The sequence below is a fragment of the Mustela erminea genome, chromosome 15 (genome assembly GCF_009829155.1).
Source record: "Mustela erminea isolate mMusErm1 chromosome 15, mMusErm1.Pri, whole genome shotgun sequence".
NCBI lineage: Eukaryota > Metazoa > Chordata > Mammalia > Carnivora > Mustelidae > Mustela > Mustela erminea.
This window is the reverse complement of record NC_045628.1, coordinates 59,693,574-59,712,173: the sequence shown is the minus strand read 5'-3', so window position 1 is coordinate 59,712,173 and position 18,600 is coordinate 59,693,574. Positions and strand designations below refer to the sequence as shown.

At 46.3% G+C, this 18,600-nt stretch overlaps 1 protein-coding gene across 2 annotated transcripts in view; it reads right to left on the bottom strand.

The window, feature by feature from the left end:
* CYSLTR2 (cysteinyl leukotriene receptor 2) overlaps positions 1 to 13,795 on the bottom strand; it is a 36,514-nt gene extending 22,719 nt beyond the window's left edge. Inside the window, exons 1-2 of one of the 2 annotated variants that reach the window (XM_032314893.1) lie at positions 13,212 to 13,795; positions 5,498 to 5,581 (exon numbers count right to left, since the gene is read on the bottom strand). The gene's annotated coding sequence lies outside the window, so the exon portion shown is untranslated. Of the gene's footprint in view, positions 1 to 5,497; positions 5,672 to 13,211 lie in introns of those variants that run through there. The other variant, XR_004279162.1, reaches the window with a different exon arrangement.
* Between the last annotated feature and the right edge of the window lie 4,805 nt (positions 13,796 to 18,600).

The following is an 18,600-nucleotide window of genomic DNA, read 5'->3' as shown; positions in this document are numbered from 1 at the left end:
TTCTCCACTGTTGGCTTGTTTGCTTTTCTCCTCTTGTTTGTTCATTTTCCCTGTGAAGCTTCTTTCTGGATAATTTTTCTGTGCAAAAAGGTGCTGATGGATTTGGGGCATATTTGGGGATAAATGCCCCCTTAAAATTGGGCTCTTTTCACAATTTCATCCTTTCTTGTGTATTTTGAGGGTACAAATGCTTCCAAAGAACAATTTACCCCCAGGGGAAGAAGCAGGCGCTGAACCTTAGCAGAAGGTCGGAATCCACGCACGTGAGGGATCTCTCTTCTGCCCCCAAGGGTGAGATGCACAGCATTATCTCTGACATCCTACTTCCCACCTCTGTCTTCTTAATCTCCTTGTTTCATTCTCTAATGTTCTCCAAATCTAGCTTTTCTCCCAATTTCTTCCTAACCAGCAACACTCAGCCACAACAACAAACAAAGACAAGCTGAATGCAGGGAACTGAGAGAGTAAAGACTGCTCTGAGCTCCTTAAAGATATGACTTCATTTTCTTTAGGCATTATTTTGACTAAATGCTGTCTTTTCTCTGGCTCTTATCACTTTTCAGCTCTTGTTTGTTAATAAAACATATGAACCCATGACACTGATTAGGATTTAATTTTATAAAACCATCTCAATGATTTTTTTTTTTGTCCCCTAGTGTTCTTCACCGGTGTATCCGGGAATACCGACCATATCTGGGACTAACCCAGTCTCTGACCTCAGGAAGGCCGCAGGGCCACTCTGCGTCTGCCTCCGATCCCCTCCAGTCTTCTCATTGCAAAGACAGAAAAAGGATGGAAGGTCAGCAAGTGTCATCTCAGAAGCCATCAGGCAACACAGTCCAATAAGTTCCTAGGAACTGCCAGCATCAGGACTATCCTTGTTCACAATCAAAGTGACAAAGTTTAATCAAATTAAAACTGTCTCTCTCTCTTCCCTCCTACCAAGGCACTTCATATTCTGCCATTAAATTCAAATTATAGAGCCAAGAAATTATTTACAGAGGTCACTTGTTAAGCATCCCTTGTTTCCTGAAATGATACAGAGACATCGTGATATCATAGAAAATCTGTACATCACAACAGGAGCCAAATCCTAGCTCTACCCCCTTGCTAACTGCATGGTCATTAGCAAGTACTCAACTTCTGGGACTTCTCCAGAAGACAAAGGAGGCGACATAGGCGGAAGCCTCCAGCACAGCCGCACTGAGCCTGGCACTCACACACGGTCCATGCGTTAGCATGCTAGATGCCACCCTGTCTGTTGCCGAGGGAAGCAGAGCCTGAGAACTTCTGGGTATGCCAGCTCTAGGACACCTGCCTAGGAGAATAAGAAACAAAAGGAGAAGGAGAGAATGTTTCAGTATCTCTGGAAAAATGGAAAGCCAGGGGAATTGTCCTGAATAGTGCCCTAGGAAGCTGCCAGTAGCATGGGCCTGTGAGCATCTGTAACCTAAAGAGGAGAGAGTACGGAACAAAAGCAAACCAAGGGCTTTCCTCCTTCCCCGGGGCAGACCTGGCCTCATTACCCGCCCATCTCCACCCGCACCTCTCTCTTCTGTCCCAGGGACCAGATGATGGTGGGCCCAGTACAGGTTGTCGTCTTTCACCTGCACAAAGGACACACAGTCTCCTGTTTCACTCCAGCTATGCTCAGCCCATTCTCTACACGGTGGCTAGAGTGACCTTTCCAAAATGCATACCTGACCATATGACTTCTGCTTAAAACCCACTATCACATCAGAATGAAGTTCAACTCCAAGAATATCACAATGTGGACTTGTCAACCAGCATATTCTCTCCCCACAACTTGCCTCACTAAAACCCATTCTAGCTTCACGGAACTTATTTCAATGCCCTAAACACACCTGGCTCTCTCTTGCTTATTCACTCTGAGCTCCAGCTCCTCTGGCCATCTCTGACCCAAACTCAGATTTCTTTCTAGACATCACTTCTTCCAGAAAAAGACTTCTCTGACCCCTCCAGGTCTTGGCTGACTGCTGCCCCAGCCCCACCTGGCCCCGCAGGGCCATGGGCTTCCTGTCCCAGCACTTCCTCCTCAGGGCTACCATAGTTCCTGTGTATCCTCACCCCCCAGACCGTTCACCACTGATGGCAGGCATGGGGTCTCACCTGTCTACTACTGTATCCTCAGGCTCTGGCACAGCTTGTGGCCCATAAATGTGCTCCAGTGAATGATCCCTGAGTCAGCTATGGATGGTATTATTCACCTCCCCCATTTTATGTCTCACAATAAATATCTTCCGAGGGAGAAAAAAAATGCCCAGTAGTCTTTTGCAGCAAAATGATGTTTGCATATTTTCCCTCACACACTTACTGTTTCTAAAAGTCAAATATAGGTTCTAGGGACAAGAATACGGAATCAATGGCATTTAGGGTAATGCGGTGTCGACAGAAAGGACCCAAGTGTTACTCTGTGCTGAACACTGTAGAAAGGGACACTATTTATATATCTGAAGGTTGACGGTTGTTTTTCTCACTCTGTGCCAAATGAGTTCCTGGTAGGGATTTGTCTGCTACGCGTTAACAAGGAAAACTGCCTTCAATTCTCTCAGAGAATTTATAAGAGAACAAAATTATTGTCATGGTAAAACACAAAATAAAAAGAAACCGATTTCCTTTAAAGAATCTGCGATGCCCCCACGTCCCCTGCAGACAATCCCATCTCCTATACTGGAGTCGCAAACAAGGTAAAATGCTATCTCCACTGCCTCATAGGAGGACCCTTGCGTGGGACTCAGTTTTTCTTTAGTGATTAAAAAAAAATTCTTTTTTCTACAACGCACAATAAAAGTATGTGGACTGGATCCTTTTAAATTCTTCCAGCTTAACCTTGAAGCCTCTAGAGCAAAGAGGCTCCACTCCCCGCTCTTCCCGCTTTCCCTCCACTTCTTCTTCTCTCCGTCCCGTCCCTGGCCTGTCCTCCCTCCCTTCTCCTCTTTTCTTCCTTCTTGTTCTCCTTCAAATCGGCTCCCGCCTTTCCTCAAAACCTCTCTTCAAAACACTAGAGATTCAAAAAGCTTCCTTTCCTGACCCTGGCTCTTCCTAAGGACGCTTCCACCTTTGGGATTCTTTGGTTCCAACTCTCTACTCCAGGTTCCATTACTTGCTTTGTCAGACGCATCAGCCCACACCACCACCAAGTCATCAGTCCAATAGGAGAAGTTTTCCTTCAAATATGGCCAGACATTGCACCATCTTCTCCACGGAGGAGTTAATATAAAAAAGTTAATAGGTTCAACAGAGATAAACATAAGCTGTTATCTAACTTGCACATTGATCGGTGACTTAGTTTATTTATACCTTTCCATCTATTCTTTCTTTTTTTTTTTAAGATTTTATTTATTTATTTGACAGAGAGATCACAAGTATGCTAAGAGGCAGGAAGAGAGAGAGAGAGGAGGAAGCAGTCTCCCTGGTGAGCAGAGAGCCTGATGCGGGGCTCGATCCCAGGACCCCAGGATCATGATCTGAGCCGAAGGCAGAGGCTTTAACCCACTGAGCCACTCAGGCACCCCCTTTCCATCTATTCTGAGTGGAGCCCATGTGCTAAGTTGCCTGCAAGGACTCCATCCCCAAGCATTCTTGGTCAGCAGAGGGACCAAGACCTGCACATAAGGAACTCCGGGACAAGGAAGGCAGTGGTCAGTGCCCCGAGAAAAATCACAGACACAGGGCTGGAGGTTCTGATCATTTGATAAGGCGCTATGACAAAGCTGAGCAACCCAGAATGCTTGCCTTTCTCTGCAGCATCCCACTTGTATTAAGGAGAGCCCCCTGGGTAACAGTATGGGCCCTTGCTTGGCTTTTATCTTCCAGGCTTAATCCTGGGAAGATTAGTGTGCCTCAGATGTCTGGTGTGTAAGACAAACTTGGAAAATGGGAGTCCCTGAGTCTGGAATACGTATGAGATACTAAAAATGCCCAAGGTGATCCTGACATATCACAATGAGCACGTTGCAAAAAGATGTTATTTTCTTTCAGAACAGGTGTTGTTTATGTTGTGTTGTATCCCTTATGACCCCAGGCCGGTAGGAAGTCGGAATACTAACAGATGCTGGGCATAATTTTGATTCATTTGGAGCATTCTGGAGCCCCAGCCTCTCTAACTTTTAACCAATGGACTGGAAACAAATCCATCTCTTTAAAGCATTAGTAAATTGGAATTCATAAGTAGATTCTCATCACAAGGGTTTATGTGATTAAGGTGGATGATAGAAATTTCTAGAGGTTTGGGGGTGCCTGGGTGGTTCAATCAATTAGGCATCTGTCTCCCTTCAGCTCAGGTCATGACCCCGGGGTCCTGGGATGGAGCCTTGGGGTCCTGGGATAGAGCCCTGTGTTGTACTCCCTGTTCAGCCAAGAGTCTGCCTCTCCCCCTGCCTCCTGTGTGCACGTATGCTCTCTCTCTCTCTCACATAAATAAAGAAAGTCTTTAAAAATATTTCTAGAGGTTTCGTTCATTTTAGGTTTCCCACAAATTACTTCTGCATTATTAATACAGTATTCAAAGAGAGACTTGGGTGGCGTGCCTGAAATTGTACCTCTCCTTCCCTTAATATGTATTGATCTCAGGTATGTGACAGAGACAGGAAAATATTTCAAATGACCTAGGTATAAATGACAGGTCTCATAATGCCGGCCACCCATTAGAATGACCTGGGAAATTTTTAAAAAACAAACAAACAAACAAACAAACAAAACCAGAACAAAAACTACTACAGATGATTGGCTTATCGCCAAAAGCCGAGTTTCAATTATTCTAGGGATACTTTTTAAATTCCTCAGAATCAGGTGATTCTGGCTGAATGTGTAGCTAAACCAGATTCAGGGTCCAAAGGGGTGATAAACAGATAAACACATACAGTCTCACACATGCCTTACCTCTCATTTAACCCCCGGGGAAAGCCACTGACACATTCTCAAATTTAACCTCCTCTCCCCGCTGGCCAAAAAAAAAAAAACCTCCTATCCTCCGAATGGGAAAAAATACATTTTCTAAAATAAAATAACCCAGTCTATGAAAGACAGGAAAGATGCTATCTGGTCAAAATCAGGGGAATCCTTGAGTGAGGTGTGGCAAGTCTCAATGCAACAGTACCCAGCAATTTAAAATTATGATTATGAAGAATTTACAGCAATGCAGAAACAGTTCATGCTCTAAGGGGGAAAAAAAGTGAGCATCAAGTAATCCATGCTGTATGGACACAACTGTGGAAATCAACCTGAAATTAGATGCAGACATGCAAAAAAAGAATGGAAAGAAATACCGCCCAGATGTCAATAAAGACCACCTCAGTGGTGGTTTTACTTTCTTCTCCTTATTTGTACTTTCCCAGTATCTTTTAATCGGCTATGTATATGGTAGGAAAAAAAACTTTACAATGGAACAAAATTAACGTACTTTTCAGAAAGCATGCTATCAGCAACTTCTAATACTCAGTAACGAATTAACAAAACAAAGATTAAAAATGCTCACCCGAAGGTTCCTGTGTTCCCGCTGTCTTCTCTCTGTCTCCTCTACTCCTCCTGCTTTCCTCCTCCAAGTAATTCAGCTTGCTGACTTAAAAGTGAAAACAGCAGATTTATTTTATAAAAATTTCAGCTAACATCTAGAGAATAAGGAACTTGGGTCAGCTGGTCTCTCAGGGCTTTATAGCACTTGGTGTGGGGGTTGGTCTGGCTTCCTTCTTAGAAGGGGATTTCTTCCAGTTAGAGACTACACATCTAAAAGGAAGAAGCCTGGATTAACCCTGTGGCTCTGATGCCTGTTTTTATTAGCATCTTTCATAATAGATCAAGGGAATGTGATGGGCTAGACGCAGGGCTGTTAAATAGCTATTAGATCTCCTAAATGTTTTTTGTTTCCATAACAATAGTAACAGCAAAGCTGCCTTATCCATCTTATAGATACAGCTCTACAGAGCTCTTTAGAGCACTTCCCACCCGGTCTTGCTTTTCCAGCTTACTTGCTCCTGGGCAGAGGCCTTCCTCCATTCCGCTGCAAATGCTCTGTTGGAGGTCACCCATAACCTCACTGCTCACGTAAAAGGTCCTTGCTCAGTCTTCATCTTCCTTCCCAAGCTCATTGTGCAATTACGGCCACTTTCTTGAAACTTTCTCTGTTTTGTTTCTCTGACTCTTCTCATTCTTTTTATACCCCTTGGGCTGCTGTTTCTTACTTCCTTATGTTTTTCTTCTACTCCTTTTCTAAAGGTGAGTTTGCCCCCGGAAGTCTGTCTTCTCACCTCTTCCTACCATCTTCTCTTGCTTTTATTTATATTGTCTGCTTCCATGGATACATTTAACATGGCCCCTCCCAAGCATACACTCCCCCATCTACCTCATCTAATCAAAAGGCACCACAGTGATTCAGCCAGTCATTCTATCTGCAAGCCTAGAAGTCATTTTTAACTTCTTTCTTTCTCCCACAACCAATATCCAAACCAACCAACTCTATTTATTCTACCTGCAAAATGTGTCCTAAATCCTAAAGAGAAATGCATAAGAGCATTTCTCTTATGCTAAGAGAAATAAATTACAAGATTTAACCCCATTAAAATCTTCTTCATCATGTCTTGGACAGAATGTTGCAGTAACATTAAGCAAGAACTAAGAGACATCCAAATTGGAAAGAAAGAAGGAAAACTATGTCCATTTACAGATGATGTAATCTTTTATGTAGAAAACCCTAAAGATTCCACACACACAAAAAACTGTTGGAACTAATAAACAAATTCATCAGTTGCAGGATACAAAATTAACACAGAAAAATCAGTTGCATCTCTATATACTAACAATGGACAATTCGAAAGGAAATTTTAAACAATTCTAATTATAATAACATCAAGAAGAATAAGTAAAAACAAGACTTGGGAATTAGCTAATGAGACAAAAGACTTATACACTGAAAACTACAAAACATTGCTGAAAGTAATTAAAGAAGACATAAAAAAATGGAAAGATATCCCATGTTCACGGTTTGGAAGATTTAATATTATTAAGACATCAATACTACCCAAATCAATCTACAAATGCAATACAATCTCTTTCAAAATCATAATGATGTTTTTCTCAGACATAGAAAAGTCTAATCTTAAAATTCATATGAAATCTAAAGGGACTCCCAAATAGTCAAAACAGTCTTGAAAAAGAACAAAGTTAGAGGAACGTTACTTCCTGATTTCAAAACCTACTACAACACACAGTAATCAAAACAATATAATCTTGGCATAGAGTTAGATAGATAGACTAATGAAGTAGAATAGAGAACCCAGAAATAAACTCTCACATATATGTTCTAATAACTTTTGATGAGGGTGCCAAAACCATTTACGGGAAAAGGAACGTTTTGAACAAATAGTTCTGGGAAAACTGGATATCCACATGCAAATGATTGAAGCTGGACCCTTACCTATTACCATACACAAAAAAATTATAAAATGGATCAAAGACTTAAACATAAGAGCTAAAACTATCAAAAAAAGAAAATATAGGGGGACGCTTCATGGATTTTGTGACAATTTGTTGAATATGACACAGGTTTTAAAAGAAAAAATAGGCAAATTTGACTTCATCAAAACTATAAACTTTTGGGCATCAAAGGACACATAAACAGAGTAAAAAGGCAATTCACAAAATGGTAGAGAATATTTGCAAAACACATATCTGATAAGGGATTAATATCCAGAGTAAAAACAGAACTCCCAAAACTCAACAAGAACAAAAACTAACAACCCAATTTAAAAATAAGCAAAGGACTTGAATAGAAATTTCTCCAAAGAAAATATACAAATGGCCAATAAGCACATGAAAAGATACACATCACTAATCATTACAGAAATGCAAGTCAAAACCACAGTAAGATACCACCACCTACCCATTAAGATGACCATTACCAAAAAGAAAATAACAAGTGTTGACAAGGAAGTGAAGAAATTGGACTCTTGTGCATCACTGGTAGGATGTGTGTGGTTTCTCAAAAAAACTTTTAAATAGAAGTACAACCCATATGGTCGGGTAATTCCACTTCTGAGTATATACCCCCCAAAGAATTGAGGCATCTACTGCATACCCAGGAACATTTGAAGAGCTATTTGTACATTCATGTTCATAGTAGCATTATTCACAATAACCAAAAGGTGGAAGCAACCCAAGTGTCCATTGATGGGTGAATGGATAAACAGAATATACTAAGCCGAAGGCAGCGGCTCAACCCACTGAGCCACCCAGGCGCCCATGATCTCAGGCCCGCATCGGGCTCTCTGCTCGGCGGGGAGCCTGCTTCCCTCTCTCTCTCTGCCTGCCTCTCCATCTACTTGGGATTTCTCTCTGTCAAATAAATAAATAAAATCTTAAAAAAAAAAAAACAGAATATACTATATACATACCATGGAATATTATTCATTAGTAAAAGGAAGGAAATTCTGCTCCCTGCTCAGCAGGGCGTCTGCTTCTCCCTCCCTGGCTCATACTCTCGCTTTCTCTCTCACATGTGCGCGCGCGCGCGCGCACACACACACACACACACACACACACACACACACACGGGCAAAAATAAATAAATAATCTTTAAAAAAAGGAAGGAAATTCTGGCACATGCTGCAACACAGATGATCCTTGAAGACATTATGTTAAGAGAAATAAATCACAAAAAGACAAAAACTGTACGATTGTACTTAGATGAGTTATCTAAAGTAGTCAAATTTGAGAGCCTGGCCCAGCAAAATGGCACTAACTGCATTGTTGCTCCTGTTCTGCAAGCTGCTGACTCTGGCTGGGCTCCCAAGAGGCTCTTCAGCCAGATCAATTCTATATTCAAAAGCTACCACATGATAGACCTGACTGGCTGAGAGTTGGACTGATCTTGGCCACCTCCATCTTCTTGTGGGTCTCTCTCATCAAACAACATGATGAAGATGTTTTAGTTTATCAGAGAAGAAATGGTTGGAATAAACAATTGAAATACTAATGTGATACGCTCCAAATAGTGATTATACCATTTCCTTTGGATCCACCAATGTGCTGGGTCATAAATGTGACAGAAAAAGTGATATGTGAATGGATGTCAAGTCAGCATTTGTGTTTTGCACCATCAAAATGAAAAAATACAAATACTCTCGTATTTTAAAAGTAAATAAATTAAAGTTAAAAAAATAAAGTAGTCAAATTCATAGAGACAGGAAGTAGAAGGTGGTTGCCAGCAGCTAAATGAAGGGGGAAATGAGTTATTTAATGGGTACTTAATGAGATTCAGTTTTATAAGATGAAAAAGTTTTGGAGATGGATAGTGATTGCACAACAATGTGAATGGATTTGACGTCACTGAGCAGTACACATAAAAATGGTAAATTTTAGGTTATGCATTACCACATTTTTAAAAATAAGAAATTTTTAAAATAAATTGGAAAAACCTTTAATAAAAGAATGCTGTCTAACAACTTACCTAATTGTTTTCCCATTTCCCCTTTTGTTATCCTACCGTCAAGTTTTTTTTTTTTTAAAGATTTTATTTATTTATTTGGCAGACAGATCACAAGCAGGCAGAGAGAGAGAGGAGGAGGAGGCAGGCTCCCTCACCTATTTCCCCTCCTTTTGTTCTCTCTCTCTCGCTGTGTCTCTCTCTGTCAAATAAATAATTAAAAACGTAAAACCCAATTGTATAAGGTAACAGTTGTAAATTATCATACTTGTGTTCTCATTTCACAGTGGATGTATATATGTTAACACATTGTTATTACAAGTTTATATGATTGTTTTTGTTCATTGTACCTCAATAGTAAATAATAAACAGGTAAAAAGAAAGCGGGTGATCAGTTATTGTTAAAGATACAAACCTGAAGACCCTCATTCAGGAATTTGGAAAATTTGTGCTTTTAACTGAAGGAATTACAGAGATAGGAGCTTCACAGATGTTATTTAGTAAAACTTAGCTTGCTTTCATTACTTGTGTTTTTCTTCAGAACTTGAACTGTGACTTCCATATACTAAATAATATGAAATGCGCCTGTATTTCCTTGTGTCCTTAATCTTGCCAGTAGATAGCTCTTGGTGGAAAGAAGGAAGGAAGGAAGGAAGATATGGTTAAGATGGTGAGATTTATGTTATGTGTGTTTTATCACAGTTAAACATGAGAAAGGAAGAAAGGAAGGGAGGGAGAGAGGAAGAGAGAAGGAAGAAGGGGGGGGCGGGGAGGGGGAAGAAAGGAAAAAAAGGAAGGAAGGAAACGAAGGAATAAACCCCAGCAAACTATGAAAGCATGTTATAGCAAAACATCCACCTGAACCAGAGAAAAACAAACTAATGTTCTCCGTATCTCCAAGAATCAAATCAAAGATCAGATATATCGTTATCAGATCAAACCAGAGGAGCAAGCGTGAAGTCAGGCCATTAGTACCTAAAAGCCCAGACCCTTCTCATGTTTGCAGAACGGCTCATTTGACCCGGCGGCTGGGATGCACGCGCCCCATGTTTGGAACAGGGAACATTTTTTAATAACACGGTCGAGTTCAGTCACCAATCCCGTTAGAATCCCCGAAGATGGGGCTCGGAAGAACGTTCTCTGCTGTGCAAACAGGGACCGGAACAACCCCAGGCGAGGAAAGACTACAAGCGTCAGTGTGTGCGCTGCTGAGACAGGAAGGGGGAGATTGTGACTCACGCGCTTACCCTGAGGCGCAGGAGGCGCCTTACCAGGTAAGGCCCCCTTACCAGGAGGCGCAAGGAACACCTGTTTCCTTCCCAGGGAAGCCCTCATTTGGGCAAGTTTACCTATAATTCAGAATTATTTGTGGAGTGAGACCATAAAAATCAAAAACAAAATCTAAGCTGCCTGGTCCCATCCGTTTATCAAAACAAATGGTATCATGATACCCATTTCTGGGGCTCACAGTGAAGTCCATCAGATTGTATAGGAATTTATGAAAAAGGGAAGAACTAAAAATTAATTTATGAGGAGTGCCCAAGTGGCTCAGTCGGGTAAGCGTCCAACTCTTGATTCCGGCTCAGGTCATAATCTTGGGGTCCTAGGATCAAGCCCTGCAGAGCCTGCTTCTCCCTCTTTTTAAAACTTTTTAAATCCTTTTAAAAACTAATTTGTGAATCATTTACATGATGCAGTATATAGCAAAAAATAGTTAATGGCTTTTTAAATCGTTTCACAGTTTTTGAGACTCCAATAGAAATTAGTTAAAAAGTACAAGAATTGTGTGAAGACATACAAATGTGTATGACCCAAGTTTATGAACTCAGAGCAACAATTTAACTTTAGATAATTGGGGTTTGTGTGATGTGCCAGTGATATTAATCAGGACCTACAGTCGAATCCTAAAAACAACTGAAGACGGGTAGAGAAATACCTGTGCAGGATGTTCGCTTTTGTTTAGACCCAACGTGATCAAGTTGGACGGCATTCCAAATCCAGTCATATTATCATAATACCCTTATCTTGAAGGAGAAAAGGAAAAGCTGCTGGATTTGAATCCTTTTATCATGAAAGCATGATTTAAAGAGATCAAATTCTGTGAATCTTGGCTGGTATTGAGGGCGTTTCAGCCAGACGAGGAGTAAGAGACACGGTGATACCGTTCGCACCCACGCAAGTGATCCCAGGCTAACCATGAAAATCTCAAATAAGATTTCTGCCCAGCCATTGTAATTAGAAAGCTGATGTTGGGAAGTAAGCCTGCAAACATAGGCTCAAGCTTCTCCTTAGAGATTGCTTTTGAAAAGGAAGAACTTATGTTTCATCTTCCCACCGCAAGAATACAACTTATCGAATGTCACCCCCCTGCTGCTGTCCCAGTGAGCCGTGGAAATAGTGTCATCTTCCCCACGTGTGCAGCGAGGTCAAACGTGGGAGGAGGCGGGTCAGTGCATCATATGCACAGCATGTGGACCCACGAGGGGACCGCAGCACGCATGCAGTAAAACTTAAATTGACCCTGCACCCACCCCCAGGGGAACCTAATTAAAAGCAAGCCCGGGAAACCAGTGCCAGGTAACAAAGCCCAAATACAAGGGTGGGTCAGGCCAGGTGGAGACATTCAAACAGTGGGGGCGCATACTGTCTCCTACCTACCAAGGGGTATGGGACCTGTCCTTGGAGTGCCTTTTGGGCACCCATTCTGACTAAGGTGATAGGCTAATTCAAATAGCTACTATGGGGTGAATTGTAGTTCAATTGGCCACCCGTGTGTGACCTAGCATGACTGGGCAGCTTTCTCTGCGGGTTGCAATCTCATTGGCCACCTGTGTGTGGCCAGGCTCAACCGCTTGGCCTTTGCTCTACAAAAGTCAGTCTGTGAGGCAGGGAGGGGTCGCGCTCTCTGTAAGAGGCGTGGCCCCGGCCGGTCGGTTTGATTCTCGATGCTTGGCCGGAAATCAAGCTTTGCTTGACCTTTGCTTTGTCTCAGTCTTGCTCCTTTAATCACGGACCCATTATTGGGGGACCCAACATTGGGGACCCAGCAATATTTCCTCATTTTTTCAAGTAATTGGCGAATGTGACTCATCAGAGAGTGTTTTTCAAAGCTCATACTCCCCTAGTCATGGAGAAACTGGAAATGCAGATGGTCATCCCAGAGCTCCGGAGCCAGGAGCCCCACGACCTGACATATGCGGGAGTGGGGGCAGGACCGGAACCTTCTAGACTCAAGCCTCCCACCGTCAACCTTAACTCCCTTCTTAGACTCCCCATAAGGATTGAAAGAGAGCCCAATATTCCAGTCTCGGCCCCTGTCACATGCTGGGTGTTAAGAGTGGCCTTGGGGACAGAGAAGCTCCCTGAAGGGCTCAGTTGTGCTCATGGAGGGGGACGGCAGCTACAGCAAAGGCCCACCAGGAGTCTGGAGGCAAGTGACCCCCCCAGAGTCATCCCCAGTGGGGCCAGAGTCCCAGGCCCCGTCTCCCTCCAAGGACGCCCAGGTACCTCCAGGAGCACTATGCTGTCTGACCTGTGTTTGGGAGATGGTCCCAGCCCTTTCCTGGGAGGACGCTGTATTCACCAGTCAGCGCGGCAGCCCTTGCCGCATCCCAGAGCCCGATGCAGCTGGCCAATGCAGCCGCGGTGCGCTGCCCCCGCTGCATGAACCCGGGGCGTCCTCCCGCCCTCCTTCGGTGTCTCACAGATACTAGAGCAGCCTCCCCCATCCCGAGTCCACAAAACGCTCAATGAAACAAGCTTCAGTGCATACCTGCAGCTCTCCTGGCCCCGTCTTTGCACCCGGGATTGTGCGTTCGGCGAGCTGGCCGGGAGACGATGCCACACCGTGCTGCCTGGTCATTAGCAGCACGTGGCCCGGGGCTGACGCCTCCCTCTGCCACTCACCATGGCTCCTGCTCCAATTTCTGAAGCTCTCAGGGTCTCGGTTTTCTGGTCTGATCCATGGAGATTTGAAACTTTGTCCCTCGGAGGGTTGGTGGGAAAGTTTGTAACATTAATACAGGTAACCTGCTTCCAACAGCATGGGGCACTCCAAGCCAGGCTCACAGACTCTCTTCCCGCAGGATTTCCCTCCACAAAGTCCTCACTCAGTTGACCGGGTTTCTGATTCTCCGCCCACCTCAGGGGCCGCCCCTCAGGGCTCTGACCCATGGACTTCAAAAACTTGTCCACAGTGTGTTCCACTGGGAGGAAAGCCAGGCACCTCCTCCCTGCGGAGCCCGAGGTCCAGACCATGAGGAACCTGCCAGGACTCCCAGTCTACGGTCTAGTCCCACTTGCCCCAACAGGTGCGAGCCCTTCCCTGGGCCCCAAGGTATGCGTACCCAGCTGCGGTCCTGTGCCGCATGAGGAAGAGGAAAATAAAAGAATTCATCTCCCGTGATGCAGATGCCATCCCTCCCCGGCGGAGCGGTAATCACTCCAGCCACCACAAAACCACTTCAGCAAAAGAGCGTGCCAATTAATTTTCCCTTATGTGAGGCCAGAATGGATTCCTCCGGGAAACACAAGCCCCGGGTTTGGCGGGGGGGCGGATTTCAGGACTCCATTGTCGTCCCTAATCCGCCTCCTCCAATGAGCCTGGCTTTCTCATCCCTCCAACAGCATTTCCCGGGAGGCAGTCAGCCCCAGGGCCTCGGGCAGAATCACGGTGGTGTAATTACTCGGCTGCAACACCCCCCCATCCTCCCCCCACCCCCGCCTTGTGGTCATGGCTCCTGGCCACCGCTGTGGGCAGACAGGCCCAGAATGCAAATGATATGATTGCTTTCACTAAATCATCTTTTTATGACTGTATAATTTCAGCAGTTAAAACCTGTACTAATATATGCTGTGAAGCAGGCAGAATGTTACACTAATGTATGGCTCTTATTAATTTTTGAAAAACAGGGGTGAAATTTGGATAACCTGCTCTGGCACAGTTAAAAGCTCTGGGAAGAAGAAGAAGAAAAAAAAGAAGCCTGGTAACAGTTTTGATGAATGTAAACTAATTAGCATTCATTGTTTCCTACTGCCTCTTCCCCGCCTGAAAAGTCACCGTGGAGGATGCTAGCCAAGCCTTGAGCCTGTTGAAAGTCCTCTCTTACTTCTGGCCTCTTGGGCTCGTGACCAAGAGAGGAAGAGGGAGTTATCACAATTACAGTGAGAAATGTACCTGTCCATTACTCCCACCAAAAAGGTCATGGTGTTTCAGCTGCCCCGGTGGCCTCAGGGCCCTGGGGGGCAGGGAAGCCTCCGGTCTGTTCCCCCCTCCCAGGACCTCGCCATCCCCCAGGGAACGCTGCTGTGCACAATCCTTTCTTGTGCCACAGGGCAAGGCTCTAAACCGGTAGCTCCTACTTGGTGCTGATACTGAAGGTTGGATACTAAATCTGAGACTAAAATCTGGATAACAGGTGGTTTCACTTAGATCCCGAAGCGAGTCTCACGCCTGTGCTCATCGCCAGAGAGGTCAGACGTCCGTGCCTTAGAGAGGGACAGCTTCCCCATGCACACTGGGATGGCCATGGCTGAATCCGGGTCTTTGTTTGAAAAACAGCTCCTCTGTGTGCAGTGCACGAACCCTGTCCCTCTGAACGGAACCACCTCGAACACGGAGCACAGACCCTGTGACGGGGAACCCCAGAGGGACTGTCCCTTGTTTCTGTGAAAGAGTGAAGGAAGCAAGTCATGAGCTGGGGATTTTTGTACTCGTGTGTGCCCTCATGGATGGCCACCCCCCTCGTCTCAGCCTTTCTCAACCCCGTTTTTGAACTTCTAATAGGTGCCGCTCTCCATTCTGAGCTCAGGATAAAAAGCCATCAGTGGCTCCCCGTCTGCTAAAAATAAAAGAGTCTATTCTTCTAGGTCTTCCCTGATATGGCTCCAGACCCAGCTATCCTGACACCGTCTCTGCCGTCCTCCGGCATTCACCTTTGGGTCTGCACGACACTTTCGACCCACCGGATTCTGCTGTGCACAGCCCCCGCCACCCCACCCAAAGGCACAACACGCCTGCCATCTCCTCTTGAAGGCCTCCCCACAGGCAGGGGAACCGTGTTGTCCATGGGTCCACATCTGTGTCCCACCGGTTGCAGGGGGCAGTACATGCTGTCTCCTCAGGGAAGGTGACCAAGGACCTGAGGTTTGCTGTTACCTGCCCCCACCAGCCCTCTGTCTCTTATGGACGGGAGCTGCTGTGGACAGCCTCCCCCTCACACACACTGTAAGGGCCTATTCAGCCAGAGCGGCCCCACCCGGGTTGAACTGCCATTTTTTTGGTTTATGCAGTAAAACTTAAATTGACTCTGCACCCACCCCCCGGGGAACTTACTTAAAAACAAGTCCCAGAAACCAGTCCCAGGTAATGAAGCCCAAAAACAAGGGTGGGTCAGGCCAGGTAGAGACATCTGATCAGTGGGGGGGGGGGGGCATACTATCTCCCTAGTTACCAAAAAGGATGGTCCCCGCCCTTTGGGCACCTTTTGGATGCCAATTCTGACCAAGGCGATAGGCTGGTTCAAATGTCTACTAGGGTAAATTGTAATTCAATTGGTCACTTATGTGTGACCTAACATGACTATGCAGCTTTCTCTGTGTGTTACAATTTCATTGGCCACCTGTGCGTGGCCAGCCCAACCACATGGACTTTGCCCTTAAAAGCCAGTCTGTGAAACAGAGAGGGGTCGCTCTTTCTGTAAGAGGCGCGGCCCCTAACGTTCGGTTTTATTCTTGATGCTTGGCGCGAAATAAAGCTTTGCTTGACTTTCGCTTTGTATCTGTTTCGCTTCTTTAATCACGGACCCATTATTGGGGGACCCAATATTGGGGACCCAACAACACATGTCCAGTGGGTCCCAGATTTAACATGAGAACCCTGGGGGCAGATGTGCCTCTCAAGGTCAACAAAGGTGACAGTCAGAACGTCCGGTCTCCTGGTGTCACTGACACAGAGCGTCAAGGAGGATGACAAGGCCCAAGGGGGTTAGAGCCCAGGACTGGACTCCTAACAATTAGGAGAGGGCTTCAGAAGAGTGATAATGCCCACAAGCATTTGGGGGGAAAGACTCCCTTGTTGATTAGTCCCTGAAAGTTCCAAGTGGAGAGAGGAAGCCTGCCTTATGGCATCGCACAGTTTTGTCTAACAATTATGCCCAAAACTCACTCTCCCCAGAGCTGTGTAGGAGGCAGAAACCCGGGTATGTGAGGCTAAGAGCAACCTACAGTGAGATGGCTCCTTGCCCTATAGGCCACGTGACCTTTCTGCACCTCCATTCCTCATCAGGAAAATGGGGACCACAAGAGCATCCACCCCATGAGACTAGATCACATTACAGGCACAGAGGAGCCTCAGCTGCCACCCGGCATGTGTGGGCTGACGGGTGCTGACTGTTTTCAATGTCACTGTTTCTGGAACATGGAGGACAATTCCACCCACTTCAGACAGGTGGAGGTGTGAGGCCCTGCTCCTTGCCAGCAGGAGAGGAGACTGTATCTGGGATGCAGCTCAGTGGGTTTGATTCACTGTGTCTTTGTCTCCTTGGGAGCTGGGGGCGCTACTGATCACGGCATCAGCCCTGCCCCATGGGGAGTGGGACAGGGGTTCCTGGGGGCATACAGCACCCCTGGGATGGGGTCACTACCTAATTTTGAAGGTTCAGTTCACAAGCCAGTTTGCCCTTCCTCCAAACTACACCTTTCAACCACCCAGTACTCATCGCCGTATTTTGGCCTCATTCTGCTTTATGTTTGTCTTATTTTCCAGTCACTTGAGAAGTTGATGGGAGGAGTAACTACTCTTAGTGGAGAAAGGGGCCCCGCTGGGATCTCTGGACAGAAATTCAGGTCAGGTTGCTAGATGACACACAGATCCTAGAGTCTAGTCTTGCCTCTGGAGACAAGGCGTCTGGCCGAGGACTGGGGGAGAGCCGGCAAAGCCCTTACTGCGGCCAGACCCAAGGGATCCGGCTCCACAATTTGGCAGACTATGAGCTACGCTTCTGTGTGCAGCCTGGGGTCACTCAGGGTGGGGGGCAAGGGGGGTGCGGGGGATGGGGGGGATGATATTGAACATACAGGGGAAGCTCCCAAAATCCATCCTCCAGCTGCCACTCGCAACTCAGATGTTTGTCACCTGTTGCTCCAAAGATCCCAGCTCCAAGCCACTCACTTTCTCTGACAGAGATTTGCTCCATGCATTGAGAGGCTGGAGAAACAGTTTGCTAGTCATTGATGTGCAGTTTCTGCTCCTTGGGACTTTGTTTCCCCTGAATGAGCTGAGCTCCTCCTCCTGGCTGACCCTGTGCACGGTCCCTCACCAGCCCGCCACTACTCCTCACCAAAAGCTGGGAGCCTGATACTTCCAGCGCCCCCACCCTGTGTTGCGAGGGTACCTGCTCCTGGCCGCTGGCAGCCACAGCAAGCCCACTTCCCCCAGCTCCCCATCTCTGGCAGCATGATCTGTACTTTCGACACAGGCCCTCGACCCACTGACCCAGCTGACAGTTGAACTCTGTGACCGACCTGCCTGGCCCACTGTTGACCCCAGGGACCAGACTCCGGACACCTGAGCTTGCCCTGGTTTGTCTGTCCTCTCTGGCCCCACATTGCCCCAGGGGCCTGGGGAGCTCCTGCCCTGCCCCGGTGCCCCTTCCTGCCCTGTGTTACCCCCGTGTCCACCGCAGCTTTCTCCCCAAACCCCAGCAGTGCCATTCAGTGGATTGTCCAGTCCTTCCCATCATCACATCACCGCTGCGTCCTCTTCATCCATAGGCCTTTGAGAGGACACCCTGTGTCACCCCCTCCTTGGGACAGAATTCGAGGGGCACGCGCTCTGAGCCAGAACCTAGTCAGATGGTGACAAGGGCCTACACGGTTCCTTCACACCAGAGGTGGCTGCTTGGGGTTCTCAGCTCAAGGACCTCACTCCCAGAGCAGCACTGGCCTGGCCCCCAGGGACGTGGGAGGAAGGTCTCCAGCTACACTCGCCTCCACGGTGCAGTCCTTCACCTCCAGCCCCGGGAGCCCCTGACCCGGGATTGGGGGGCTGGGAGGCAGGCTCCGCACGGCCTCTCTGGAACTGAATTTTCACAAACAGCCCCACCTGCACAGTCCAGCAAATGGTTGGGGAGCAAACCCCCTTCTGCCCACCCTCACGGGCA